A 27,932-nucleotide genomic window follows, 5' to 3' on the forward strand; every position below is an offset into this window, starting at 1 on the left:
TCCATTTTATATATGTACCCCATCTATATCCATTCATCTGTCTGTGGGCATTTAAGTTGCTTCCATTACCTGGCTATTGTAAATAGTGCTGCAATGAACATCGTGGTGAACGTGCCTTTTTGATTTATGGTTTTCTCTGGGTATATGCCCAGAAGTGGGATTGCTGGATCAGATGGTAATTCTATTTCTAGTATTTTTAAGGAAACTCCATACTCTTCTCCATAGTGACTGTATCAATTTACATTCCCACCAATAGTGGAAGAGGGTTCCTTTTGTCCACACCCTCCCCAGAATTTGTTGTTTGTAGATTTTCTGATGATGCCGATTCTAACAGGTGTGTGGGGTTACCTCATTGTAGTTTTGATTTGCATTTCTCTAATAATTAGTGCTCTTGAGCAGCTTTTCATGTGCGTCTTGTCCCTCTCTGTGTCTTCTTTGAAGAAACGTCTCTTTAGATCTTCTGCCCATTTTTGTATTGGGTTTTTTGTTTTTTAAACATTAAGGTGCATGAGCTGTTTATATATATTGGAGATTAAACCTTTGTCCATTGATTCGTTTGCAACTCTTTTCGCCCATTCTGAGGGATGCCTTTTTCCATTCATGTCTTTTTAACCAAAAAAGAAAGAAAGACAAAGAAGCAGAACACTAATGTGCATAAAATATGCCTTTTGAAACGGTCGTTTTGAAATATGGACGTCCTTTGAATTTTTTGGTCGATATGTGACCCCAGGATTTGTTTTCAGGGCAGGTGTCATTTACAGGCCTGCAATGATTTTGAGTATCAACTGACCATTAGCGCTGGGATTATACCTGCTGTTGTGTGAAACGGCCACTAGGTGGCAGCAGTTATCCCTTACCAAATCTGGTTACTAGGGCAACAGAGCCTCAATGGAAGTCGTGTTCTAGATTGGAATTTAGAATGGAATATGCCAGGAGAAAGCCCCTCAAGTTTGTCTCCCTACTTCTTGTTCGTATTTTTAATTTAATTTTTTTATTTTTTATTACAGCAAGTATGATTACAATGTTTGGCTTATTGTAGGTGTCGAAGATGTGGTTCTTTTACACATATACAGATGTCTGTTCTTCCTGGGATCCTTTACCCATGTACGTTATGACAGAATGTTGAGTAGTCTTCTCTTGGTATTCCATAGGTCTTTGGTGATTATATATGTCACATCTGTTTGTATATGTCTGTTAACCCCGATATCGTAATGAAACCAATCCTCACACCTTTCCATTGGTGAACCATAAGCTTGTTTAATGAACCTGTGATTGCACTTCTCAGTGGAAATAACTGCCCTGCTATCTATTTTAGGCAACACCTATAAGTGATATGATATGATATGTGTCTTTCACTTTCTGACTTACTACAAGTCACGTGATTACCTCTAGACTCATCTACGGTGCTGCAAATGGCATTGTATCCTTATTTTCCTTGGCTTCTATTCTGCCTTAGCGAGGTCCATTTTCAACAATATGATTCCCTGAGGGTTGTGGATTAGCTGACCTGGGCAGCCTTACCCTGCCGGCCGGCCCTCCCCAGGTGTGCCTGGTTGAGGTCAATAGAAACAGCGCTCCAGGCAGCAATAGCCCCTGAAGCTGTGCCTGACTCCATATTCTCTGCCCCGTCAGCAGTCTCGGGGCTGAGCTGGTGGGAGGGAAATAGGGGCCACAGCTTTGTTGGTGGCCTGGTGTGAGTGGGGTTCTGCTGGCCTTTCTGCAGGAGTTGCCAGGCTGCCACCTGTAAAGAAGAGGATGTGTCACCCATACCTTCCGCTGGAATTTCTCTCCGGACAGAGGTGAGGAAGGAAAAAAGCAGTGGGGACCGGGTCAGGAGGGGTTTCACAGGCAGGATAATGGAAAGCTTCCGGAAGAGCGCACGGGGCCAGGACAACCTTGGCTGACCTGCAGTCACCACGTTGGCCTGCGTGCTGTCGCTGGTGTGGCTCCGCGGCCCTTCCTCTAGGCTTTCAAGCCCTTGTACATATTCAGGTGTTTTACCTGGGAAGGGTGGGAACAGTTCAGCAGCAGCTGGACTGGGGCTCAGCTCACCTTTATTCAGAGATGCCTCGGCACGGTCTCCCAGCTTTGCAATGAGGACGCTCCTTGCGTGGGGTTGGGTTGCTGGCTGGATGGGTGATGATTCCACAACTCTGACCAATTTCAGAATTGTTTACCGCTGGAGCAAGTGCCCTGATAGGGTTTTCCTCTGTACAACTGGTGGGTTCAGGTATTTTTTCGTTTATGGTTCAACTTAGATTTTATTCCTCTTTTATGTATTTATAGATATAAGCATGGAAATAATTCATTTCTATAAATACATCTGTGTGAAGGGAAGAACTATTTTCTGTTTTATTTTTAAGTTTTATTTTTTAAATTTTTAAATTTAATTTTATTTACTTTTTTATACAGCAGGTTATTATCACTTATGTATTTTATGCATATACATGTATACAGGTCAATCCCAATCTCCCAACTCATCCCACCACCACCACCCCATGGCTTCCCACACTTGGTGTCCATACGTTTGTTCTCTACCTCTGCGTCTCTATTTCTTCCCTGCAAACCAGTTCATCTGTATCATTTTTTTAGGTTCCACATATATGCATTAATATACAATATTTGTTTTCCTCTTTCTGACTTACTTCATTCTGTATGACAGTCTCTAGATCCATCGATGTGTCTACAAATGACCCAGTTTCATTCCTTTTTATGGCCGAGTAATATTCCATTTTATATATGTACCCCATCTTTATCCATTCATCTGTCTGTGGGCATTTAGTTTGCTTCCATTACCTGGCTATTGTAAATAGTGCTGCAATGAACATCGTGGTGAATGTGCCTTTTTGATTTATGGTTTTCTCTGGGTATATGCCCAGAAGTGGGATTGCTGGATCAGATGGTAATTCTATTTCTAGTTTTTTTAAGGAAACTCCATACTGTTCTCCATAGTGACTGTATCAATTTACATTCCCACCAATAGTGGAAGAGGGTTCCTTTTGTCCACACCCTCCTCAGAATTTGTTGTTTGTAGATTTTCTGATGATGCCGATTCTAACAGGTGTGAGGGGATACCTCATTGTAGTTTTGATTTGCATTTCTCTAATAATTAGTGCTCTTGAGCAGCTTTTCATGTGCGTCTTGGCCCTCTCTGTGTCTTCTTTGAAGAAACGTCTCTTTAGATCTTCTGCCCATTTTTGTATTGGGTTTTTTGTTTTTTTAACATTAAGGTGCATGAGCTGTTTATATATATTGGAGATTAAACCTTTGTCCACTGATTCATTTGCAACTATTTTCGCCCATTCTGAGGGATGCCTTTTTCCATTCTCGTCTTTTTAACCAAAAAAGAAAGAAAGACAAAGAAGCAGAACACTAATGTGCATAAAATATGCCTTTTGAAACGGTCATTTTGAAATATGGACGTCCTTTGAATTTTTTGGTCGATATGTGACCCCAGGATTTGTTTTCAGGGCAGGTGTCATTTACAGGCCTGCAGTGATTTTGAATATCAACTGACCATTAGCGCTGGGATTAAAGGTGCTGTTGTGTGAAACAGCCACAAGGTGGCAGCAGTTATCCCTTAGCAAATCTGGTTACTAGGGCAACAGAGCCTCAATGGAAGTCGTGTTCTAGATTGGAATTTAGAATGGAATGTGCCAGGAGAAAGCCCCTCAAGTTTGTCTCCCTACTTCTTGTTTGTATTTTTAATTTAATTTTTTATTTTTTATTACAGCAAGTATGATTACAATGTTTGGCTTATTGTAGGTGTCGAAGATGTGGTTCTTTTACACATATACAGATGTCTGTTCTTCCTAGGATCCTTTACCCATGTACGTTATGACAGAATGTTGAGTAGTCTTCTCTTGGTATTCCATAGGTCTTTGGTGATTATATATGTCACCTCTGTTTGTATATGTCTGTTAACCCCGATATCGTAATGAAACCAATCCTCACACCTTTCCATTGGTGAACCATAAGCTTGTTTAATGAACCTGTGATTGCACTTCTCAGTGGAAATAACTGCCCTGCTATCTATTTTAGGTAAAACCTATAAGTGATATGATATGATATGTGTCTTTCACTTTCTGACTTACTACAAGTCACGTGATTACCTCTAGACTCATCTACGGTGCTGCAAATGGCATTGTGTCCTTATTTTCCTTGGCTTCTATTCTGCCTTAGCGCGGTCCATTTTCAACAATATGATTCCCTGAGGGGTGTGGATTAGCTGACCTGGGCAGCCTTACCCTGCCGGCCGGCCCTCCCCAGGTGTGCCTGGTTGAGGTCAATAGAAACAGCGCTCCAGGCAGCAATAGCCCCTGAATCTGTGCCTGAATCCATATTCTCTGCCCCGTCAGCAGTCTCGGGGCTGAGCTGGTGGGAGGGAAATAGGGGCCACAGCTTTGTTGGTGGCCTGGTGTGAGTGGGGTTCTGCTGGCCTTTCTGCAGGAGTTGCCAGGCTGCCACCTGTAAAGAAGAGGATGTGTCACCCATACCTTCCGCTGGAATTTCTCTCCGGACAGAGGTGAGGAAGGAAAAAAGCAGTGGGGACCGGGTCAGGAGGGGTTTCACAGGCAGGATAATGGAAAGCTTCCGGAAGAGCGCACGGGGCCAGGACAACCTTGGCTGACCTGCAGTCACCACGTTGGCCTGCGTGCTGTCGCTGGTGTGGCTCCGCGGCCCTTCCTCTAGGCTTTCAAGCCCTTGTACATATTCAGGTGTTTTACCTGGGAAGGGTGGGAACAGTTCAGCAGCAGCTGGACTGGGGCTCAGCTCACCTTTATTCAGAGATGCCTCGGCACGGTCTCCCAGCTTTGCAATGAGGACGCTCCTTGCGTGGGGTTGGGTTGCTGGCTGGATGGGTGATGATTCCACACCTCTGACCAATTTCAGAATTGTTTACCGCTGGAGCAAGTGCCCTGATAGGGTTTTCCTCTGTACAACTGGTGGGTTCAGGTATTTTTTCGTTTATGGTTCAACTTAGATTTTATTCCTCTTTTATGTATTTATAGATATAAGCATGGAAATAATTCATTTCTATAAATACATCTGTGTGAAGGGAAGAACTATTTTCTGTTTTATTTTTAAGTTTTATTTTTTTAAATTTTTAAATTTAATTTTATTTACTTTTTTATACAGCAGGTTATTATCACTTATGTATTTTATGCATATACATGTATACAGGTCAATCCCAATCTCCCAACTCATCCCACCACCACCACCCCATGGCTTCCCACACTTGGTGTCCATACGTTTGTTCTCTACCTCTGCGTCTCTATTTCTTCCCTGCAAACCAGTTCATCTGTATCATTTTTTTAGGTTCCACATATATGCATTAATATACAATATTTGTTTTCCTCTTTCTGACTTACTTCATTCTGTATGACAGTCTCTAGATCCATCGATGTGTCCACAAATGACCCAGTTTCATTCCTTTTTATGGCCGAGTAATATTCCATTTTATATATGTACCCCATCTTTATCCATTCATCTGTCTGTGGGCATTTAGGTTGCTTCCATTACCTGGCTATTGTAAATAGTGCTGCAATGAACATCGTGGTGAATGTGCCTTTTTGATTTATGGTTTTCTCTGGGTATATGCCCAGAAGTGGGATTGCTGGATCAGATGGTAATTCTATTTCTAGTTTTTTTAAGGAAACTCCATACTGTTCTCCATAGTGACTGTATCAATTTACATTCCCACCAATAGTGGAAGAGGGTTCCTTTTGTCCACACCCTCCCCAGAATTTGTTGTTTGTAGATTTTCTGATGATGCCGATTCTAACAGGTGTGAGGGGATACCTCATTGTAGTTTTGATTTGCATTTCTCTAATAATTAGTGCTCTTGAGCAGCTTTTCATGTGCGTCTTGGCCCTCTCTGTGTCTTCTTTGAAGAAACGTCTATTTAGATCTTCTGCCCATTTTTGTATTGGGTTTTTTGTTTTTTTAACATTAAGGTGCATGAGCTGTTTATATATATTGGAGATTAAACCTTTGTCCACTGATTCATTTGCAACTATTTTCGCCCATTCTGAGGGATGCCTTTTTCCATTCTCGTCTTTTTAACCAAAAAAGAAAGAAAGACAAAGAAGCAGAACACTAATGTGCATAAAATATGCCTTTTGAAACGGTCATTTTGAAATATGGACGTCCTTTGAATTTTTTGGTCGATATGTGACCCCAGGATTTGTTTTCAGGGCAGGTGTCATTTACAGGCCTGCAGTGATTTTGAATATCAACTGACCATTAGCGCTGGGATTAAAGGTGCTGTTGTGTGAAACAGCCACAAGCTGGCAGCAGTTATCCCTTAGCAAATCTGGTTACTAGGGCAACAGAGCCTCAATGGAAGTCGTGTTCTAGATTGGAATTTAGAATGGAATGTGCCAGGAGAAAGCCCCTCAAGTTTGTCTCCCTACTTCTTGTTCGTATTTTTAATATAATTTTTTATTTTTTATTACAGCAAGTATGATTACAATGTTTGGCTTATTGTAGGTGTCGAAGATGTGGTTCTTTTACACATATACAGATGTCTGTTCTTCCTGGGATCCTTTACCCATGTACGTTATGACAGAATGTTGAGTAGTCTTCTCTTGGTATTCCATAGGTCTCTGGTGATTATATATGTCACCTCTGTTTGTATATGTCTGTTAACCCCGATATCGTAATGAAACCAATCCTCACACCTTTCCATTGGTGAACCATAAGCTTGTTTAATGAACCTGTGATTGCACTTCTCAGTGGAAATAACTGCCCTGCTATCTATTTTAGGTAAAACCTATAAGTGATATGATATGATATGTGTCTTTCACTTTCTGACTTACTACAAGTCACGTGATTACCTCTAGACTCATCTACGGTGCTGCAAATGGCATTGTGTCCTTATTTTCCTTGGCTTCTATTCTGCCTTAGCGAGGTCCATTTTCAACAATATGATTCCCTGAGGGTTGTGGATTAGCTGACCTGGGCAGCCTTACCCTGCCGGCCGGCCCTCCCCAGGTGTGCCTGGTTGAGGTCAATAGAAACAGCGCTCCAGGCAGCAATAGCCCCTGAAGCTGTGCCTGACTCCATATTCTCTGCCCCGTCAGCAGTCTCGGGGCTGAGCTGGTGTGAGGGAAATAGGGGCCACAGCTTTGTTGGTGGCCTGGTGTGAGTGGGGTTCTGCTGGCCTTTCTGCAGGAGTTGCCAGGCTGCCACCTGTAAAGAAGAGGATGTGTCACCCATACCTTCCGCTGGAATTTCTCTCCGGACAGAGGTGAGGAAGGAAAAAAGCAGTGGGGACCGGGTCAGGAGGGGTTTCACAGGCAGGATAATGGAAAGCTTCCGGAAGAGCGCACGGGGCCAGGACAACCTTGGCTGACCTGCAGTCACCACGTTGGCCTGCGTGCTGTCGCTGGTGTGGCTCCGCGGCCCTTCCTCTAGGCTTTCAAGCCCTTGTACATATTCAGGTGTTTTACCTGGGAAGGGTGGGAACAGTTCAGCAGCAGCTGGACTGGGGCTCAGCTCACCTTTATTCAGAGATGCCTCGGCACGGTCTCCCAGCTTTGCAATGAGGACGCTCCTTGTGTGGGGTTGGGTTGCTGGCTGGATGGGTGATGATTCCACACCTCTGACCAATTTCAGAATTGTTTACCGCTGGAGCAAGTGCCCTGATAGGGTTTTCCTCTGTACAACTGGTGGGTTCAGGTATTTTTTCGTTTATGGTTCAACTTAGATTTTATTCCTCTTTTATGTATTTATAGATATAAGCATGGAAATAATTCATTTCTATAAATACATCTGTGTGAAGGGAAGAACTATTTTCTGTTTTATTTTTAAGTTTTATTTTTTTAAATTTTTAAATTTAATTTTATTTGCTTTTTTATACAGCAGGTTATTATCACTTATGTATTTTATGCATATACATGTATACAGGTCAATCCCAATCTCCCAACTCATCCCACCACCACCACCCCATGGCTTCCCACACTTGGTGTCCATACGTTTGTTCTCTACCTCTGCGTCTCTATTTCTTCCCTGCAAACCAGTTCATCTGTATCATTTTTTTAGGTTCCACATATATGCATTAATATACAATATTTGTTTTCCTCTTTCTGACTTACTTCATTCTGTATGACAGTCTCTAGATCCATCGATGTCTCTACAAATGACCCAGTTTCATTCCTTTTTATGGCCGAGTAATATCTCATTTTATATATGTACCCCATCTTTATCCATTCATCTGTCTGTGGGCATTTATGTTGCTTCCATTACCTGGCTATTGTAAATAGTGCTGCAATGAACATCGTGGTGAATGTGCCTTTTTGATTTATGGTTTTCTCTGGGTATATGCCCAGAAGTGGGATTGCTGGATCAGATGGTAATTCTATTTCTAGTTTTTTTAAGGAAACTCCATACTGTTCTCCATAGTGACTGTATCAATTTACATTCCCACCAATAGTGGAAGAGGCTTCCTTTTGTCCACACCCTCCCTAGAATTTGTTGTTTGTAGATTTTCTGATGATGCCGATTCTAACAAGTGTGAGGGGATACCTCATTGTAGTTTTGATTTGCATTTCTCTAATACTTAGTGCTCTTGAGCAGCTTTTCATGTGCGTCTTGGCCCTCTCTGTGTCTTCTTTGAAGAAACGTCTCTTTAGATCTTCTGCCCATTTTTGTATTGGGTTTTTTGTTTTTTTAACATTAAGGTGCATGAGCTGTTTATATATATTGGAGATTAAACCTTTGTCCATTGATTCGTTTGCAACTATTTTCGCCCATTCTGAGGGATGCCTTTTTCCATTCCCGTCTTTTTAACCAAAAAAGAAAGAAAGACAAAGAAGCAGAACACTAATGTGCATAAAATATGCCTTTTGAAACGGTCGTTTTGAAATATGGACGTCCTTTGAATTTTTTGGTCGATATATGACCCCAGGATTTGTTTTCAGGGCAGGTGTCATTTACAGGCCTGCAATGATTTTGAATATCAACTGACCATTAGCGCTGGGATTAAAGCTGCTGTTGTGTGAAACGGACACAAGGTGGCAGCAGTTATCCCTTACCAAATCTGGTTACTAGGGCAACAGAGCCTCAATGGAAGTCGTGTTCTAGATTGGAATTTAGAATGGAATGTGCCAGGAGAAAGCCCCTCAAGTTTGTCTCCCTACTTCTTGTTCGTATTTTTAATTTAATTTTTTATTTTTTATTACAGCAAGTATGATTACAATGTTTGGCTTATTGTAGGTGTCGAAGATGTGGTTCTTTTACACATATACAGATGTCTGTTCTTCCTGGGATCCTTTACCCATGTACGTTATGACAGAATGTCGAGTAGTCTTCTCTTGGTATTCCATAGGTCTTTGGTGATTATATATGTCACCTCTGTTTGTATATGTCTGTTAACCCCGATATCGTAATGAAACCAAACCTCACACCTTTCCATTGGTGAACCATAAGCTTGTTTAATGAACCTGTGATTGCACTTCTCAGTGGAAATAACTGCCCTGCTATCTATTTTAGGTAACACCTATAAGTGATATGATATGATATGTGTCTTTCACTTTCTGACTTACTACAAGTCACGTGATTAACTCTAGACTCATCTACGGTGCTGCAAATGGCATTGTGTCCTTATTTTCCTTGGCTTCTATTCTGCCTTAGCGAGGTCCATTTTCAACAATGTGATTTCCTGAGGGTTGTGGATTAGCTGACCTGGGCAGCCTTACCCTGCCGGCCTGCCCTCCCTAGGTGTGCCTGGTTGAGGTCAATATAAACAGCGCTCCAGGGAGCAAGAGCCCCTGAAGCTGTGCCTGACTCCATATTCTCTGCCCCGTCAGCAGTCTCGGGGCTGAGCTGGTGGGAGGGAAATAGGGGCCACAGATTTGTTGGTGGCCTGGTGTGAGTGGGGTTCTGCTGGCCTTTCTGCAGGAGCTGCCAGGCTGCCACCTGTAAAGAAGAGGATATGTCACCCATACCTTCCGCTGGAATTTCTCTCCGGACAGAGGTGAGGAAGGAAAAAAGCAGTGGGGACCGGGACAGGAGGGGTATCTCAGGCAGGATAATGGGAAGCTTCCGGAAGAGGGCACGGGGCCAGGACAACCTTGGCTGACCTGCAGTCACCACGTTGGCCTGCGTGCTGTTGCTGGAGTGGCTCCGCGGCCATTCCTCTAGGCTTTCAAGCCCTTGTAAATATTCAGGTGTTTTACCTGGGAAGGGTGGGAACAGTTCAGCAGCAGCTGGACTGGGGCGCAGCTCACCTTTATTCAGAGATGCCTCGGCACGGTCTCCCAGCTTTGCAATGAGGACGCTCCTTGCGTGGGGGTTGGGTTGCTGGCTGGATGGGTGATGATTCCACACCTCTGACCAATTTCAGAATTGTTTACCGCTGGAGCAAGTGCCCTGATAGGGTTTTCCTCTGTAAAACTGGTGGGTTCAGGTATTTTTCCGTTTATGGTTCAGCTTAGATTTTATTCCTCTTTTATGTCTTTATAGATATAAGCATGGAAATAATTCATTTCTATAAATACATCTGTTTGAAGGGAAGAACTTTTTTCTGTTTTATTTCCAAGTTTTATTTTTTTAAATTTTTAAATTTAATTTTATTTACTTTTTTATACAGCAGGTTATTATCACTTATGTATTTTATGCATATACATGTATACCGGTCAATCTCAAACTCCCAACTCATCGCACCAGCACCATCCCATGGCTTCCCACACTTGGTGTCCATACGTTTGTCCTCTACCTCTGTGTCTCTACTTCTTCCCTGCTAACCAGTTCATCTGTACCATTTTTTAGGTTCCACATATATGCATTAATATACAATATTTGTTTTCCTCTTTCTGACTTACTTCATTCTGTATGACAGTCTCTAGATCCATCGATGTCTCTACAAATGACCCAGTTTCATTCCTTTTTATGGCCGAGTAATATTCCATTTTATATATGTACCCCTTCTTTATCCATTCATCTGTCTGTGGGCATTTAGGTTGCTTCCATTACCTGGCTATTGTAAATAGTGCTGCAATGAACCTTGTGGTGAATGTGCCTTTTTGATTTATGGTTGTCTCTGGGTATATGCCCAAAAGTGTGATTGATGGGTCAGATGGTAATTCTATTTCTAGTTTTTTAAAGGAAACTCCATACTCTTCTCCGTAGTGACTGTATCAATTTACATTCCCACCAATAGTGGAAGAGGGCTCCTTTTGTCCACACCCTCCCCAGAATTTGTTGTTTGTAGATTTTCTGATGATGCCGATTCTAACAGGTGTGAGGGGATACCTCATTGTAGTTTTGATTTGCATTTCTCTAATAATTAGTGCTCTTGAGCAGCTTTTCATGTACGTCTTGGCCATCTCCGTGTCTTCTTTGAAGAAACGTCTCTTTAGATCTTCTGCCCATTTTTGTATTGGGTTATTTGTTTTTTTAATAAGCTGCATGAGCTGTTTATATATATTGGAGATTAAACCTTTGTCCATTGATTCGTTTGCAACTATTTTCGCCCCTTCTGAGGGATGCCTTTTTCCATTCCCGTGTTTTTAACTAAAAAAGAAAGAAAGAAAAAGAAGCAGAACACTAATGTGCATAAAATATGCCTTTTGAAACGGGCGTTTTGAAATATGGACGTCCTTTAAATTTTTTGGTCGATATGTGGCCCTAAGATTTGTTTTCAGGGCAGGTGTCATTTACACGCCTGCAATGATTTTGAATATCAACTGACCTTTAGCGCTGGGATTAAAGCTGCTGTTGTGTGAAACGGCCACTAGGTGGCAGCAGTTCTCCCTTAACACAACTGGTTACTAGGGCAACAGAGCCTCAAAGGACGACATGTTCTAGATTGGAATTTAGAATGGAATGTGCCAGGAGAAAGCCCCTCAAGTTTGACTCCCTACATCTTGTTCGTATTTTTAATTTAATTTTTTTATTTTTTATTATAGCAAGTTTGATTACAATGTTTGGCTTGTTGTAGGTGTGGAAGATGTGGTTCTTTTACACATATACAGATGTCTGTTCTTCCTGGGATCCTTTTCCCATGTACGTTATGAGAGAATGTTGAGTAGTCTTCTCTTGGTATTGCGTAGGTCTTTGGTGATTATATATGTCACCTCTGTTTGTATATGTCTGTTAACACCGATATCGTAATGAAACCAATCCTCACACCTTTCCATTGGTGGACCATAAGTTTGTTTAATGAATCTATGATTGCACTTCTCAGTGGAAATGACTGCCCTGGTTTCTATTTTAGGTAACACCTATAAGTGATATGAAATGATATGTGTCTTTCACTTTCTGACTTACTACAAGTCACGTGATTACCTCTAGACTCATCTACGGTGCTGCAAATGTCATTGTGTCCTTATTTTCCTTGACTTCTATTGTGCCTTTGCGAGGTCCATTTACAACAATGTGATTCCCTGAGTGTTGTGGATTAGCTGACCTGGGCAGCCTTACCCTGCCGGCCGGCCCTCCCCAGGTCTGCCTGGTTGAGGTCAATATAAACAGCGCTCCAGGCAGCAATAGACCATGAAGCTGTGCCTGACTCCATATTCTCTGCCTCGTCAGCAGTCTCGGGGCTGTGCTGGTGGGAGGGAGTGAGGGGCCACAGCTTTGTTGGTGGCCCGGTGTGAGTGGGGATCTGCTGGCCTTTCTGCAGGAGTTGCCAGGCTGCCACCTGTAAAGAAGAGGATATGTCACCCATACCTTCCGCTGGAATTTCTCTCCGGACAGAGGTGAGGAAGGAAAAAAGCAGTGGGGGCCGAGGCAAGAGGGGTATCTCAGGCAGGACAATGGAAAGCTTCCAGAAGTGCGCCCGGGGACAGGATCACCCTGGCTGGCCTGCAGTCACCTAGTTGGCCTGCGTGCTGTCGCTGGTGTGGCTCCACGGCCCTTCCTCTAGGCTTTCAAGCCTTTGTACATATTCAGGTGTTTTACCTGGGATGGGTGGGAACAGTTCAGCAGCAGCTGGCCTGGGGCTCAGCTCACCTGTATTCAGAGATGCCTCGGCACGGTCCCCCAGCTTTGCAATGAGGACGCTCCTTGCATGGGGGTTGGGTTCCTGGCTGTATGGAAGATGATTCCCCACCTCTGACCAATTTCAGAATTGTTTACCACTGGAGCAGGTGTCCTGATAGGGTTTTCCTCTGTATAACTGGTGGGTTCAGGTTTTTTTTTCATTTATGGTTCAAGTTATATTTTATTCCTCTTTTATGTATTTATAGGTATAAGCATGGAAATAATTCATTCCTATAAATACATCTGTGTGAAGGGAAGAACTTTTTTCTGTTTTATTTTTAAATTTTATATTTTAAAATTTTGAAATTTAATTTTATTTACTTTTTTATACAGCGGGTTATTATTAGTTATGTATTTTATGCATATACATGTATATAGGTCAATCTCAAACTTCCAACTCATCCCACCACCACCACCCCATGGCTTCCCACACTTGGTGTCCATACGTTTGTTCTCTACCTGTGTGTCTCTATTTCTTCCCTGCAAACCAGTTCATCTGTACCATTTTTTAGTTTCCACATATATGCATTAATATACAATATTTGTTTTACTCTTTCTGACTTACTTCATTCTGTATGACAGTCTAGATCCATCGATGTCTCTACAAATGACCCAGTTTCATTCCTTTTTATGGCCGAGTGATATTCCATTTTATATATGTACCCCATCTTTATCCATTCATCTGTCTGTGGGCATTTAGGTTGCTTCCATTACCTGGCTATTGTAAATAGTGCTGCAATGAACATCGTGGTGAATGTGCCTTTTTGATTTATGGTTTTCTCTGGGTATATGCCCAGAAGTGGGATTGCTGGATCAGATGGTAATTCTATTTCCAGTTTTTTTAAGGAAACTCCATACTGTTTTCCATAGTGACTGTATCAATTTACATTCCCACCAATAGTGGAAGAGGGTTCCTTTTGTCCACACCCTCCCCAGAATTTGTTGTTTGTAGATTTTCTGATGATGCCGATTCTAACAGGTGTGAGGGGATACCTCATTTTAGTTTTGATTTGCATTTCTCTAATAATTAGTGCTCTTGATCAGCTTTTCATGTGCGTCTTGTCCCTCTCTGTGTCTTCTTTGAAGAAACGTCTCTTTAGATCTTCTGCCCATTTTTGTATTGGGTTTTATGTTTTTTTAACATTAAGGTGCATGAGCTGTTTATATATATTGGAGATTAAACCTTTGTCCATTGATACGTTTGCAACTATTTTCGCCCATTCTGACGGATGCCTTTTTCCATTCCCGTGTTTTTAACCAAAAAAGAAAGAAAGACAAAGAAGCAGAACACTAATGTGCATAAAATATGCCTTTTGAAACGGTCGTTTTGAAATATGGACGTCCTTTAAATTTTTTGGTCGATATGTGACCCCAGGATTTGTTTTCAGGGCAGGTGTCATTTACAGGCCTGCAATGATTTTGAATATCAACTGACCATTAGCGCTGGGATTAAATCTGCTGTTGTGTGAAACGGCCACAAGGTGGCAGCAGTTCTCCCTTACCAATTCTGGTTACTAGGGCAACAGAGCCTCAATGGAAGTCATGTTCTAGATTGGAATTTAGAATGGAATGTGCCAGGAGAAAGCCCCTCAACTTTGTCTCCCTACTTCTTGTTCGTGTTTTTAATTTAATTTTTATTTTTTATTACAGCAAGTTTGATTACAATGTTTGGCTTGTTGTAGGTGTGGAAGATATGGTTCTTTTACCCATATTCACATATCTGTTCTTCCTGTGATCCTTTTCCCATGTACGTTAAGACAGAATGTTGAGTAGTCCTCTCTTTGTATTCCATAGGTCTTTGGTGATTTTATATGTCACATTTGTTGTATATGTCTGTTAACCCCAATATCGTAATGAAACCAATCCTCACACCTTTCCATTGGTGAACCATAAGTTTGTTTAATGAATATGTGATAGCCCTTCTCCGTGGAAATATCTGCCCTCGTATCCATTTTTATGTAACACCTATAAGTGATATGATACGATATGTGTCTTTCACTTTCTGACTTACTACAAGTCACGTGATAACCTCTAGACTCATCTACGGTGCTGCAAATGGCATTGTGTCCTTTTTTTCCTTGGATTCTATTCTGCTTTAGCGAGGTCCATTTTCAACACTGTGATTCCCTGAGGGTTTTGAATTAGCTGACGTGGGCAGCCTTATCCTGCCGGCCGGCCCTCCCCAGGAGTGCCTGGTTGAGGTCAATATAAACAGTGCTCCAGGCAGCAATAGTCCCTGAAGCTGTGCCTGCCTCCATATTCTCTGCCCCGTGAGCAGTTTCGGGGCTGTGCTGCTGGGAGGGACTGAGGGGCCACAGCTTTGTTGGTGGCCCCGTGTGAGTGGAGTTCTGCTGGCCTTTCTGCAGGAGTTGCCAAGCTGCCACCTGTAAAGAAGAGGATGTGTCACCCATACCTTCCGCTGGAATTTCTCTCCGGACAGTTGTGAGGAAGGAAAAAAGCAGTGGGGGACGGGACAGGTGGGGTATCTAAGGCAGGACAATGGAAAGTTTCCGGAAGAGCGCCCGGGGCCAGGAAAACCCTGGCTGGGCTGCAGGCATCAAGTTGGCCTGCGTGCTGTCACTGGTGTGTCTCCACGGTCCTTCCTCTATGCTTTCTAGCCCTTGTACATATTCAGGTGTTTTACCTGGGAAGGGTGGGAACAGTTCAGCAGCAGCTGGCCTGGGGCTCAGCTCACCTTTATTCAGAGATGCCTCAGCACGATCACCCAGCTTTGCAATGAGGACGCTCCTTGCGTGGGGTGTGTGTTGCTGGCTGTATGGGAGAAGATTCCCCACTTCTAAACAATTTCAGAATTGTTTACCGCTGGCGCAAGTGCCCTGATAGGTTTTTCCTCTGTATAACTGGTGGGTTCAGGTTTTTTTTTTTCTTTTATGGTTCAAGTTAGATTTTATTCCTCTTTTATATATTTATAGATATAAGCATGGAAATAATTCATTCCTATAAATACATCTATGTGAAGGGAAGAACTTTTTTCTGTATTATTTTTAAATTTTACTTTTTAAAATTTTGAAATTTAATTTTATTTACTTTTTTATATAGCAGGTTATTATTAGTTATGTATTTTATGCTTATACATGTATACAGGTTAATCTCAATCTCCCAACTCATCCCACCACCACCACCCCATGGCTTCCCACACTTGGTGTCCATACGTTTGTTCTCTACCTGTGTGTCTCTATTTGTTCCCTGCAAACCAGTTCATCTGTACCATTTTTTAGGTTCCACATATATGCATTAATATACAATATTTGTTTTCCTATTTCTGACTTACCTCATTCTGTATGACAGTCTCTAGATCCATCGATGTCTCTACAAATGACCCAGTTTCATTCATTTTATGGCTGAGTAATATTCCTTTTTATACATGTACCATATCTTTATCCATTCATCTGAGTGTTGGCATTTAGGTTGCTTCCATTACCTGGCCTTTGTAAATAGTGCTGCAATGAACATTGTGGTGAATGTGCCTTTTTGATTTATGGTTTTCTCTGGGTCTATTCCCAGAAGTGGGATTGCTGGATCAGATGGTAATTCTTTTTCTAGTTTTTTTAAGGAAACTCCATAGTGTTCTCCATAGTGACTGTATCAATTTACATTCCCACCAACAGTGGAAGAGGGATCCTTTGGTCTACACCCTCCCCAGAATTTGTTGTTTGTAGATTTTCTGATGATGCCGATTCTAACAGGTGTGAGTTGATACCTCATTGTAGTTTCGATTTGCATTTCTCTAATAATTAGTGCTGTTGAGCAGCTTTTCATGTGCGTCTTGGCCATCTCTGTGTCTTCTTTGAAGAAACGTCTCTTTAGATCTTCTGCCCATTTTTGTATTGGGTTGTTTGTTTTTTTAATATTAAGCTGCATGAGCTGTTTATATGTATTGGAGATTAAACCTTTGTCCATTGATTCGTTTGCAACTATTTTCGCCCCTTCTGAGGGATGCCTTTTTCCATTCCCGTTTTTTTAACCAAAAAAGAAAGAAAGAAAAAGAAGCAGAAAACGAATGTGCATAAAATATGCCTTTTGAAACGGTTGTTTTGAAATATGGACGTCCTTTGAATTTTTTGGTCGATATGTGACCCCAGGATTTGTTTTCAGGGCAGGTGTCTTTTACAGGCCTGCAATGATTTTGTATATCAACTGACCATTAGCGCTGGGATTAAAGCTGCTGTTGTGTGAAACAGAACCAAGGTGGCAGCAGTTCTCCCTTACCTAATCTGGTTACTAGGGCAACAGATCCTCAATGGACGTCGTGTTCTAGATTGGAATTTAGAATGGAATGTGCTGGAGAAAGCCCCTCAAGTTTGTCTCCCTACTTCTTGTTCGTGTTTTTAATTTAATTTTTATTTTTTATTACAGCAACTTTGATTACGATGTTTGGCTTGTTGGAGGTGTGGAAGATGTGGTTCTTTTACACATATACAGATGTCTGTTTTTCCTGGGATCCATTTCCCATGTACCTTATGACAGAATGTTGAGTAGTCTTTTTGTATTCCGTAGGTCTTTGGAGATTATATATGTCATCTGTGTTTGTATAAGTCTGTTAACCCCAATATCGTAATTAAACCAATCCTCACACATTTCCATTGGTGAACCATAAGTTTGTTTAATGAATCTCTGAATGCCCTTCTCGGTGGAAATATCTGCCCTTGTATCCATTTTTAGGTGACACCTATAAGTGTTATGATATGATATGTGTCTTTCACTTTCTGACTTACTACATGTCACGTGATTACCTCTAGACTCATCTACGGGGCTGCAAAGGGCATTGTGTCCTTTTTTTCCTTGCCTTCTATTCTGACTTAGCGAGGTCCCGTTTCAACAATGTGATTCCCTGCGGGTTGTGGATTAGCTGACGTGGGCAGCCTTATCCTGCCGGCCGGCCCTGCCCAGGTGTGCCTGGTTGAGGTCAATATAAACAGCGCTCCAGGCAGCAATAGCCCCTGAAGCTGTGCCTGACTCCATATTCTCTTCCCCGTTAGCAGTCTCAGGGCTGTGCTGGTGGGAGGGAGTGAGGGGCCACAGCTTTGTTGGTGGCCCGGTGTGAGTGGGGTTCTGCTGGCCTTTCTGCAGGAGTTTCCAGGCTGCCTCCTGTAAAGAGGAGGATGTGTCACCCATACATTCCGCTGGAATTTCTCTCCGGACTGAGGTGAGGAAGGAAAAAAGCAGTGGGGGCCGGGACAGTTGGGGTATCTCAGGCAGGACAATGGGATGCTTCCGGAAGAGTGCCCGGGGCCAGGACAACCCTGGCTGGCCTGCAGGCACCAAGTTGGCCTGCGTGCTGTCGCTGGTGTGGCTCCACGTCCCTTCCTCTAGGCTTTCTAGCCCTTGTACATATTCAGGTGTTTTACCTGGGAAGGGTGGGAACAGTTCAGCAGCAGCTGGCCTGGGGCTCAGCTCACCTTTATTCAGAGATGCCTCAGCTCGGTCCCCCAGCTTTGCAATGAGGACGCTCCTTGTGTGGGGTGTGGGTTGCTGGCTGTACGGGAGATGATTCCCCTCCTCTGACCAATTTCAGAATTGTTTACCATTGGAGCAAGTACCCTGATAGGGTTTTCCTCTGTATAACTGGTGGATTCAGGTGTTTCTTCTTTTATGGTTCAAGTTAACTTTTATTCCTCTTTTATGTATTTATAGATATAAGCATGGAAATAATTCATTCCTATAAATACATCTGTGTGAAGGGAAGAACTTTTTTTGTATTATTTTTAAATTTTATTTTTTAAAATTTTGAAATTTAATTTTATTTATTTTTTTTATACAGCTGGTTATTATTAGTTATGTATTTTATGCATAGACATGTATGCAGGTCAATCCCAATCTCCCAACTCATCCCACCACCACCACCCCGTGGCTTCCCACACTTGGTGTCCATACTTTTGTTCTCTACATCTGTGTCTCTATTTCTTCCCTGTAAACCAGTTCCTTTGTAAAATTTCGTAGGTTCCACATATATGCATTAATATACAATATTTGTTTTCCTCTTTCTGACTTACTTCATTCTGTATGACAGTCTCTAGATCCATTGATGTCTCTACAAATGACCCAGTTTCATTCCTTTTTATGGCCGAGTAATATTCCATTTTATATATGTACCCCATCTTTATCCATTCATCTGTCTGTGGGCATTTAGGTTGCTTCCATTACCTGGCTATTGTAAATAGTGCTGCAATGAACATTGTGGTGAATGTGCCTTTTTGATTTATGGTTTTCTTTGGGTATATGTCCAGAAGTGGGATTGCTGGATCAGATGGTAGTTCTATTTCTAGTTTTTTTAAGGAAACTCCATACTGTTCTCCATAATGACTGTATCAATTTACGTTCCCACCAATAGTGGAAGAGGGCTCCTTTTGTCCACATCCTCCCCAGAATTTGTTGTTTGTAGGTTTTCTGATGATGCCGATTCTAACAGGTATGAGGTGATACCTCATTGGAGGTTTGATTTGCATTTCTCTCATAATTAGTCATGTTGAGCAGCTTTTCATGTGCGTCTTGGCCATCTCTGTGTCTTCTTTGAAGAAACGTCTCTTGAGATCTTCTGCCCATTTCTGTATTGGGAGGGTCGTGGGTGGGTCAGGCTACGTGCTCACGCACGTGTCAGTGCCAGCGTAAGGGCCAGGAGTAGGGTACTGCGTAGGGTAAGGTGTACGTCTGGTGGTGGGATTCCGTTCCGGGCTAGGTTTACGGTTAGGGAACGGCAAGGCTTAGGGCACAGGTGAGGGTACGGAAACTTGGGATGGTCAGGCTACGTTCTTATGCACGGGTCAGTGCCAATGTTGGGCCAGGATTAGTCTACGGCATAGGCTAATGTGTAGGGCTGGTGGTGGTTTTCCGTTTCGTGCTAGGTTTAGGTTTAGGGAATGACAAAGCTTAGGGCACAGGTGAGGGTACGGAAACGTGGGAGGGTCAGGCTAGGTGATGACGCACGCATTAGTGCCAGCGTACGGGCCAGGAATAGGGTACGGCGTAGGGTAAGGAGTAGGGCTGGTTGTGAGATACCATTCCGGGCTATGGTTAGGGTTAGGGAACGGCAAGGCTTAGGGCACAGGTGAACGTACGGAATCGTGGGAGGGTCAGGCTACGTGCTGATGCATGGGTTAGTGCCAGCGTACGGGCCAGGAGTAAGGTATGGCATAGGGTAAGGTTTAGGGCTGGTGGTGGGTTTCCGTTCTGGGCTAGGGTTAGGGTGAGGGAACAGCAAGGCTTAGGGCACAGGTGAACGTACAGAAACGTTGGAGTGGCAGGCTACGTGTTGACGCACGGATCTGTGCCAGCGTACGGGCCAGGAGTAGGGTACGTCGTAACGTAAGTTTTAGGGCTGGTGGTGGGTTTCCGTTCCAGGTTAGGGTTAGGGAACGGCAAGGCTTAGGGCACAGGTGAGGGTACGGAAACGTAGGAGTGGCAGGCTACGTGCTGACGCACTGGTCAGTGCCAGCGTACGGGGCAGGATTAGGGTATGGCGTAGGGTATGGTGTAGGGCTGGTGGTGGGTTTCCGTTATGGGCTAGGGTTAGGGTTAGGGAATGGCAAGGCTTAGGGCACAGGTGAGGGTACAGAAACGTGGGAGGGTCAGTCTACGTGCTGACGCACGTGTCAGTGACTGCGTACGGTCCAGGAGTATGGTACGGTGTAGGGTAAGGTGTAGGGCTGGTGGTGGTTTTCCGTTCCAGGTTAGGGTTAGGGAACGGCAAGGCTTAGGGCACAGGTGAGGGTACGGAAACGTGGGCGGGTCAGGCTACATGCTGAAGCACTGGTCAGTGCCAGGGTATGGACCAGGAGTAGGGTACGGCGTAGGGTAAAGTGTAAGGCTGGTGGTGGGGATCCATTCCGGGATAGGTTTAGGGTTAGGGAGTGGCAAGTCTTAGGGCACAGGTGAGGGTACGGAAACGTGGGAGGGTCAGGCTACGTGCTGAAGAACGGGTCAGTGCCAGGGTGTGGACCAGGTGTAGGGTACCGCGTAGGGTATGGTGTAAGGGCGGTGGTGGGTGTCCATTCCGGTCTAGGGTTAGGGTTAGGGAACGTTAAGGCTTAGGGTACACGTGAGGGTACGGAAACGTGGGAGGGTCAGGCTACGTGCTGAAGAACGTGTCAGTGCCAGCGTATGGGTCAGGAGTTGGGTACGGCGTAGGGTATGGTGTAGGGGTCGTGGTGGGTTTCCGTTCCATTCAAGGGTTAGGGGTAGGGAACCGCAAGACTTAGGCCACAGGTGAGGTTACGAAAACATGGGAGAGTCAGACTACGTGCTGATGCACGGGTCAATGACAGCGTACACCCAGGTGTAGGCTTCGGCGTAGGGTAAGGTTTAGGCCCGGTGGTGGGTTTCCGTTCCAGGCCAGGGTAAGGGTTAGCGAATGGCAAGCCTTAGGGCACAGGTGAGGGTACGGAAAAGTGGGAGGGTCAGGGTACGTGCTCACGCATGTGTCAGTGTCAGCTTCCGGGCAGGAGTAGGCTTCGACGTACAGTAAGGCTTAGGGCTGGTGGTGGGTCTCCGTTCCGGGCTAGGGTTAGGGTTAGGGAACGGGAAGGCTTAGGGCACAGTTGAGGGTACAGAAACATGGGAGGGTCAGGCTCCATGCTGACGCACAGGTCAGTTCCAGCGTACGGGCCAGGAGTAAGTTACTGCGTAGGGTAAGGTGTAGGGCTGGTGGTGGGTTTCCGTTTTGGTATAGGGTTAGGGAACGGCAAGGCTAAGGGCACAGGTGAGGGTACAGAAATTTGGGAGAGGTAGGCTACGTGCTGACGCATGTGTCAGTGCCAGCGTACGGGCAAGGAGTAGGGTATGGCGTAGGGTAAGCTGTAGGGCTGGTGGTGTGTTTCCGGTCTGGGCTAGGGTTAGGGTTAGGGAACGGCAAGGCTTAGGGCACTGGTGAGGGTGCGGAAACGTGGGAGTGGTAGGCTACGTGTTGATGCACGGTTCAGTGCTAGCGTATGGGGCAGGATTATGGTACGGCGTAGGGTAAGGTGTAGGGCTGGTGGTGGGTTTCCTTTCCGGGCTAGGGTTAGTGTTAGGGAATTGCGAGGCTTAGGGCACAGGTGAGGGTAAGGAAACGTGGGAAAGGCAGGCTACGTGCTGACACACGGGTCAGTGCCACCGTACGGGGCAGGAGTTGGGTATGGCGTAGGGTATGGTGTAGGGGTGGTGGTGGGTTTCCCTTCCGGGCAACTGTTAGGGGTAGGGAACCACAAGACTTAGGGCACATGTGAGGTTACAGAAACGTGGGGGGGTCAGACTACGCGCTGACGCACGGGTCAATGACAGCGTATGCCCAGGTGTAGGCTTCGGCGTAGTGTAAGGTGTAGGCCCGGTGGTGGGTTTCCGTTCCGGACCAGGGTAAGCGTTAGCGAACGGCAAGGCTTAGGGAACAGGTGAGGGTACGGATAAGTGGGAGGGTCTGGGTACGTGCTCACGCACGTGTCAGTGTCAGCTTCTGGGCAGGAGTAGGCTTCGACAAGGGTAAGGGGTAGGGCTGATGGTGGGTCTCCGTTCCGGGCTAGGGTTAGGGTTAGGGAACAGCAAGGCTTAGGGCACACGTGAGGGTACGGAAACGTGGGAGGGTCAGGCTCCATGCTGACACACGGGTCAGTGCTAGCGTACGGGGCAGGATTAGGGTACGGCGTAGGGTAAGGTGTAGGGCTGGTGGTGGGTTTCCATTCCGGGCTAGGGTTAGGGTTAGGGAATGGCAAAGCTTAGGGCACAGAAGATGGTACGGAAACGTGGGAGTGTCATGCTACGTGTTGACGCACGGGTCAGTGCCAGCGTACAGGCCAAGAGTAGGGTACGGCGTAGGGTAAGGTGTAGGATTAGGGTTAGGGTTAGGGAACGGCAAGGCTTAGGGCACGGGTGAGGGTACGGAAACGTGGGAGTGTCATGCTACGTGTTGACGCACGGGTCAGTGCCAGCGTACAGGCCAAGAGTAGGGTACCGCGTAGGGTAAGGTTTAGGGCAGGGGGTGGGTTTCCGTTCCGGGATAGGGTGAGGGTTAGAGAACGACAAGCCTTAGGGCACAGGTACGGGTACGGAAACGTGGGAGGTTCAGGCTATGTTCTGACGCACGGGTCAGTGCCAGCGTACGGGCCAGGAGTAAGGTACGGCGTAGGGTAAGGTGTAGGGCTGGTGGTGGGTTTCCTTTCCGGGCTAAGGTTAGGTTTAGGGAATGACAAGGCTTAGGGTTCGGGTGAGGATACGGAAACGTGGGAGGGGCAGGCTACGTGCTGACGCACAGGTCAGTGCCAGCGTATGGGCCAGGAGTGGGCTATGGCGTAGAGTAAGGTGTAGGGCTGGTTGTAGGTTTCCATTCGGGGTTATGGTTAGGGTTATGGAACGGCAAGGCTTAGGACACAGGTGAGGGTACGGGAACTTGGGAGGGTCAGGCTATGTGCTGATGCATGGATCAGTGCCAGCGTACGGGCCAGAATTAGGCTACGGCGTAGGGTAAGGTGTAGGGCTGGTGGTAGGTTTCTGTTCTGGGCTAGGGTTAGGGTTAGGGCACGACAAGCCTTAGGGCACAGGTGAGGGTACGGACACGGGGGAGGGTCAGGCTATGTGCTGACGCACGGGTCAGTGCCAGCGTACAGGCCAAGAGTAGTCAACAGCGTAGGGTAAGGTGTAGGGCTGGTGGTTGGTTTCCCTTCCGGGCTAGGGTTAGGGTTAGGGAATGGCAAGGCATAGGGCACAGGTGATGGTATGGAAACGTGGGAGGGTCATGCTACGTGCTGACACACGGGTCAGTGCCAGCATATGGGCCAGGCCTAGGCTACGGCGTAGGGTAAGGTGTAGGGCTGGTGGTGGGTTTCCTTTCCGGGCTAGGGTTAGGGTTAGGGAACGGTAAGGCTTAGGGCACAGGTGAGGGTACGGAAACGTGTGAGAGGCAGGCTACGTGCTGACACACAGGTCAGTGCCACCGTACAGGCCAGGAGTTGGGTACGGCGTAGAGTATGCTGTAGGGGTGGTCGTGGGTTTCCGTTCCCGGCTAGGGTTAGGGGTAGGGTACCGCAAGTCTTAGAGCACAGGTGAGGTTACGGAAACGTGGGAGTGTCAGACTACGTGCTGACACACGGGTCAAAGACAGCGTACGCCCAGGTGTAGGCTTCGGCGTAGGGTAAGGTTTAGGCCCGGTGGTGGGTTTCCGTTCTGGGCTAGGGTTAGGGTTAGCGAACGGCAAGGCTTAGGGCACAGGTGAGGGTACGGAAAAGTGGGAGGGTCAGGCTACGTGCTCACGCACGTGTCAGTGTCAGCTTCTGGGCAGGAGTAGGCTTCGACGTAGGGTAAGGTGTAGGGCTGGTGGTGGGTTTCCGTTTCGGGCTAGGGTTAGGGTTAGGGAACGGCAAGGCTTAGGGCACAGGTAAGGGTACGGAAACGTGGGAGGGTCAGGCTCCATCTGACGCACGGTTCAGTTCCAGCGTACGGGCCAGGCGTATGGTACGGCGTAGGGTAAGGTGTAGGGCTGGTGGTGGGTTTCCTTTTCAGGCTAGGGTAAGGGTTAGGGAACGGAAAGGCTTAGGGCACAGGTGAGGGTACGGAAACGGGGTACGGTCAGGCTACGTGGTGACGCACGGGTCAGTGCCAGCATACAGGCCAGGAGTAGGCAATGTCTTAGGTTAAGGTGTAGGGCTGGTGGTTGGTTTCCTTTCCAGTCTAGGGTTAGGGTTAGGGAAAGGCAAGGTTTCGGGTAAAGGTGAGGGTACGGAAACGTGGGAGGGTCAGGCTCCGTGCTAACGCACGTGTCAGTGCCAGCGTACGGGCCAGGAGTAGGGTACGGCATTGGGTAAGGTGTAGGGCTGGTGGTGGGTTTCCGTCCCGGGCTAGGGTTAGGGTTAGGGAACGGCAAGGCTTAGGGCACAGGTGACGGTATGGAAACGTCGGAGAGTCAGGCTACGTGCTGACGCACGCGTCAGTGCCTGCGTACGGGCCAGGAGTAGGCTTCGGTGTAGGGTAATGTGTTGGGCTGGTGGTGGGTTTCCTTTCCGGGCTAGGGTTAGGGTTAGGGATTGGCAAAGTTTGGGCACAGGTGAGCTTACAAAAACTTGTTACAGTCAAGGTACGTGTTGACACACGGGTTAGTGTCAGCGTATGGATTAGGATTAGGGTACGGCGTAGGTTAATGTGTAGGGTTGGTGGTAGGTTTCCGTTCCGTGCTAGGGTTAGGGTTAGGGAATGGCAATGTTTAGGGCACAGGTGAGGGTACGGAAACGTTTTAGGGTCAGGGTACATGTTGACGTACAGATTAGTATTACGGTATGGCTTAGGGTAAGGTGTTGTGTTGGTGGTAGGTTTCCGTTCCGGGCTTGGGTTAGGGTTAGGGAATGGCAAGGTTTAGGGCACACGTGAGGGTATCGAAACGTGTTAGGCTCAGGGTACGTGTTGACGCACGGGGTAGTGTGAACGTACAGATGAGGATTATGGTGCGGCATAGGGTAAGGTGTATGGTTGGTGGTAGGTTTCCGTTCCAGGCTAGGGTTAGTGTTAGGGAACGGCAAGGTTTTGGGCCCAGATGAGGGTATGGAAACGTGTTAGTGTCAGGGTACGTGTTGACATATGGATTAGCATTAGGGTACGGCTTAGGGTAAGGTGTAGGTTTGGTGGTAGGTTTCCGTTGTGGGCTAGGGTTAGGGTTAGGGAATGGCAAGGTTTAGGTCACAGGTGAAGGTACGGAAACGTGTTAGGGTCAGGGTAAGTGTTGACGCATGGGTTAGTGTCAGCGTACGGAGTAGGTTTATGGTCCTTCGTAGGTTAAAGTCTAGGGTTGGTGGTAGGTTTCCTTTCCAGGCTAGGGTTAGTGTTATGGAACGGCAAGGTTTAGGGCATAGGTGAGGGTACGGAAATGTGTTAGGGTCATGGTACGTGTTGACGCTCGGATTATGATTAGGGTATGGCGTAGGGTAACGTGTAGGGTTGGTGGTAGGTTTCCGTTTTGGGCTAGGGTTAGGGTTAGGCAATGGCATGGTTTAGGGCACAGGTGAGGGTACGGAAAAGTGTTAGGGTCAGTGTACGTGTTGACGCACGGGTTAGTGTCAGTGTACGGATTAGGATTAGGTTACCGTGTAGGGTATGCTGTACGGTTTGTGGTAGTTTTCCGTTCCGGGCTAGGGTTAAGGTAAGGGAACGGCATGGTTTATGGCAGAGGTGAGGGTACGGAAACATGTAAGGGTCAGGGTACGTGTTGACGTATGATGTAGGATTAGGGTACGGCTTAGGGTAAGGTGTAGGGCTGATGGTAGGTTTCTGTTCCGGGCTAAGTTTAAGGATAGGCAACGGCAAGGTTTAGGGCACAGCTGAGGGTACGGAAACGTGTTAGGGTCAGGGTACGTGTTGAGTCACCGGTTAGTGCCAGCGTACGGACTAAGATTAGTGTACGGCATAGATAAGGTGTAGGGTTGGTGGTAGGTTTCCCTTCCGGGCTATGGTTAGGGTTAGGGAAAGTCAAGGTTTCTATTTCTAGTTCTTTGAAGGAAACTCCATACTGTTCTCCATAGTGACTGTATCAATTTACATTCCCACCATAGTGGAAGACGGCTCCTTTCGTCCACACCCTCCCCAGAATTTGTTGTTTGTAGATTTTCTGATGATGCCGATTCTAACAGTTGTGAGGTGATACCTCATTATAGTTTTGATTTGCATTTCTCTAATAATTAGTGCTGTTGAGCAGCTTTTCATGTGCGTCTTGGCCATCTCTGTGTCTTCTTTGAAGAAACGTCTCTTTAGATATTCTGCCCATTTTTGTATTGGGTTGTTTGTTTTTTTAATATTAAGCTGCATGAGCTGTTTATATATATTGGAGATTAAACCTTTGTCCATTGATTCGTTTACAACTATTTTCGCCCATTCTGAGGGATGCCTTTTTCCATTCCCGTTTTTTTAACCAAAAAAGTAAGAAAGAAAAAGAAGCAGAACACTAATGTGCATAAAATATGTCTTTTGAAATGGTCGTTTTGAAATATGGACGTCCTTTAAATTTTTTGGTCGATATGTGACCCCAGGATTTGTTTTCAGGGCAGGTGTCATTTACAGGCCTGCAATGATTTTGAATATCAACTGACCTTTAGCGCTGGGAATAAAGCTGCTGTTGTGTGAAACGGCCACAAGGTGGCAGCAGTTCTCCCTTAACACATCTGGTTACTAGGGCAACAGAGCCTCAATGGAAGTCGTGTTCTAGATTGGAATTTAGAATGGAATGTGCCAGGAGAAAGCCCCTCAAGTTTGTCTCACTACTTCTTGTTTGTGTTTTTAATTTAATTTTTTATTTTTTAGTACAGCAAGTTTGATTACAATGTTTGGCTTGGTGTAAGTGTGGAAGATGTGGTTTTTTTACAAATATACAGATGTCTGTTTTTCCTGGGATCCTTTTCCCATGTACGTTATGACAGAATGTTGAGTAGTCTTTTGGTATTCCGTAGGTCTTTGGTGATTATATATGTCACCTGTGTTTGTATATATCTGTTAACCCCGATATCGTAATGAAACCAATCCTCCTCACACCTTTCCATTGGTGAACCATAAGTTTGTTTAATGAATCTGTGATTGCCCTTCTCCGTGGAAATATCTGCCCTGGTATCCATTTTTAGGTAATACCTATAAGTGATATGATACGATAATGTGTCTTTCACTTTCTAACTTACTACAAGTCACGTGATTACCTCTAGACTCATCTACGGTGCTGCAAATGGCATTGTGTCCTTATTTTCCGTGGCTTCTATTCTGCCTTAGCGAGGTCCATTTTCAACAATGTGATTCCCTGAGGGTTGTGGATTAGCTGACCTGGGCAGCCTTACCCTGCCGGCCGGCCCTCCCCAGGTCTGCCTGGTTGAGGTCAATATAAACAGCGCTCCAGGCAGCAATAGCCCCTGAAGCTGTGCCTGACTCCATATTCTCTGCCCCGTCAGCAGTCTCGGGGCTGTGCTGGTGGGAGGGAGTGAGGGGCCACAGCTTTG

The 27,932-nt window shown here is 45.6% G+C and overlaps 2 long non-coding RNA genes across 2 annotated transcripts in view; one reads left to right on the top strand and one right to left on the bottom strand.

The window, feature by feature from the left end:
* Positions 1-14,705, top strand: part of LOC308611410 — a 124,086-nt gene extending 109,381 nt beyond the window's left edge. Inside the window, exon 3 of the long non-coding RNA XR_014014896.1 lies at positions 14,638-14,705. This is a non-coding gene — a long non-coding RNA (uncharacterized lncRNA). The remainder of the gene's footprint in view (positions 1-14,637) is intronic.
* Positions 1-27,932, bottom strand: part of LOC308611409 — an 874,260-nt gene that overhangs the window by 229,153 nt on the left and 617,175 nt on the right. The gene's annotated exons all lie outside the window — the stretch shown is intronic.

The sequence above is a fragment of the Mesoplodon bidens genome, assembly GCF_964165515.1.
Source record: "Mesoplodon bidens genome assembly, contig: HAP1_SCAFFOLD_196, whole genome shotgun sequence".
NCBI lineage: Eukaryota > Metazoa > Chordata > Mammalia > Artiodactyla > Ziphiidae > Mesoplodon > Mesoplodon bidens.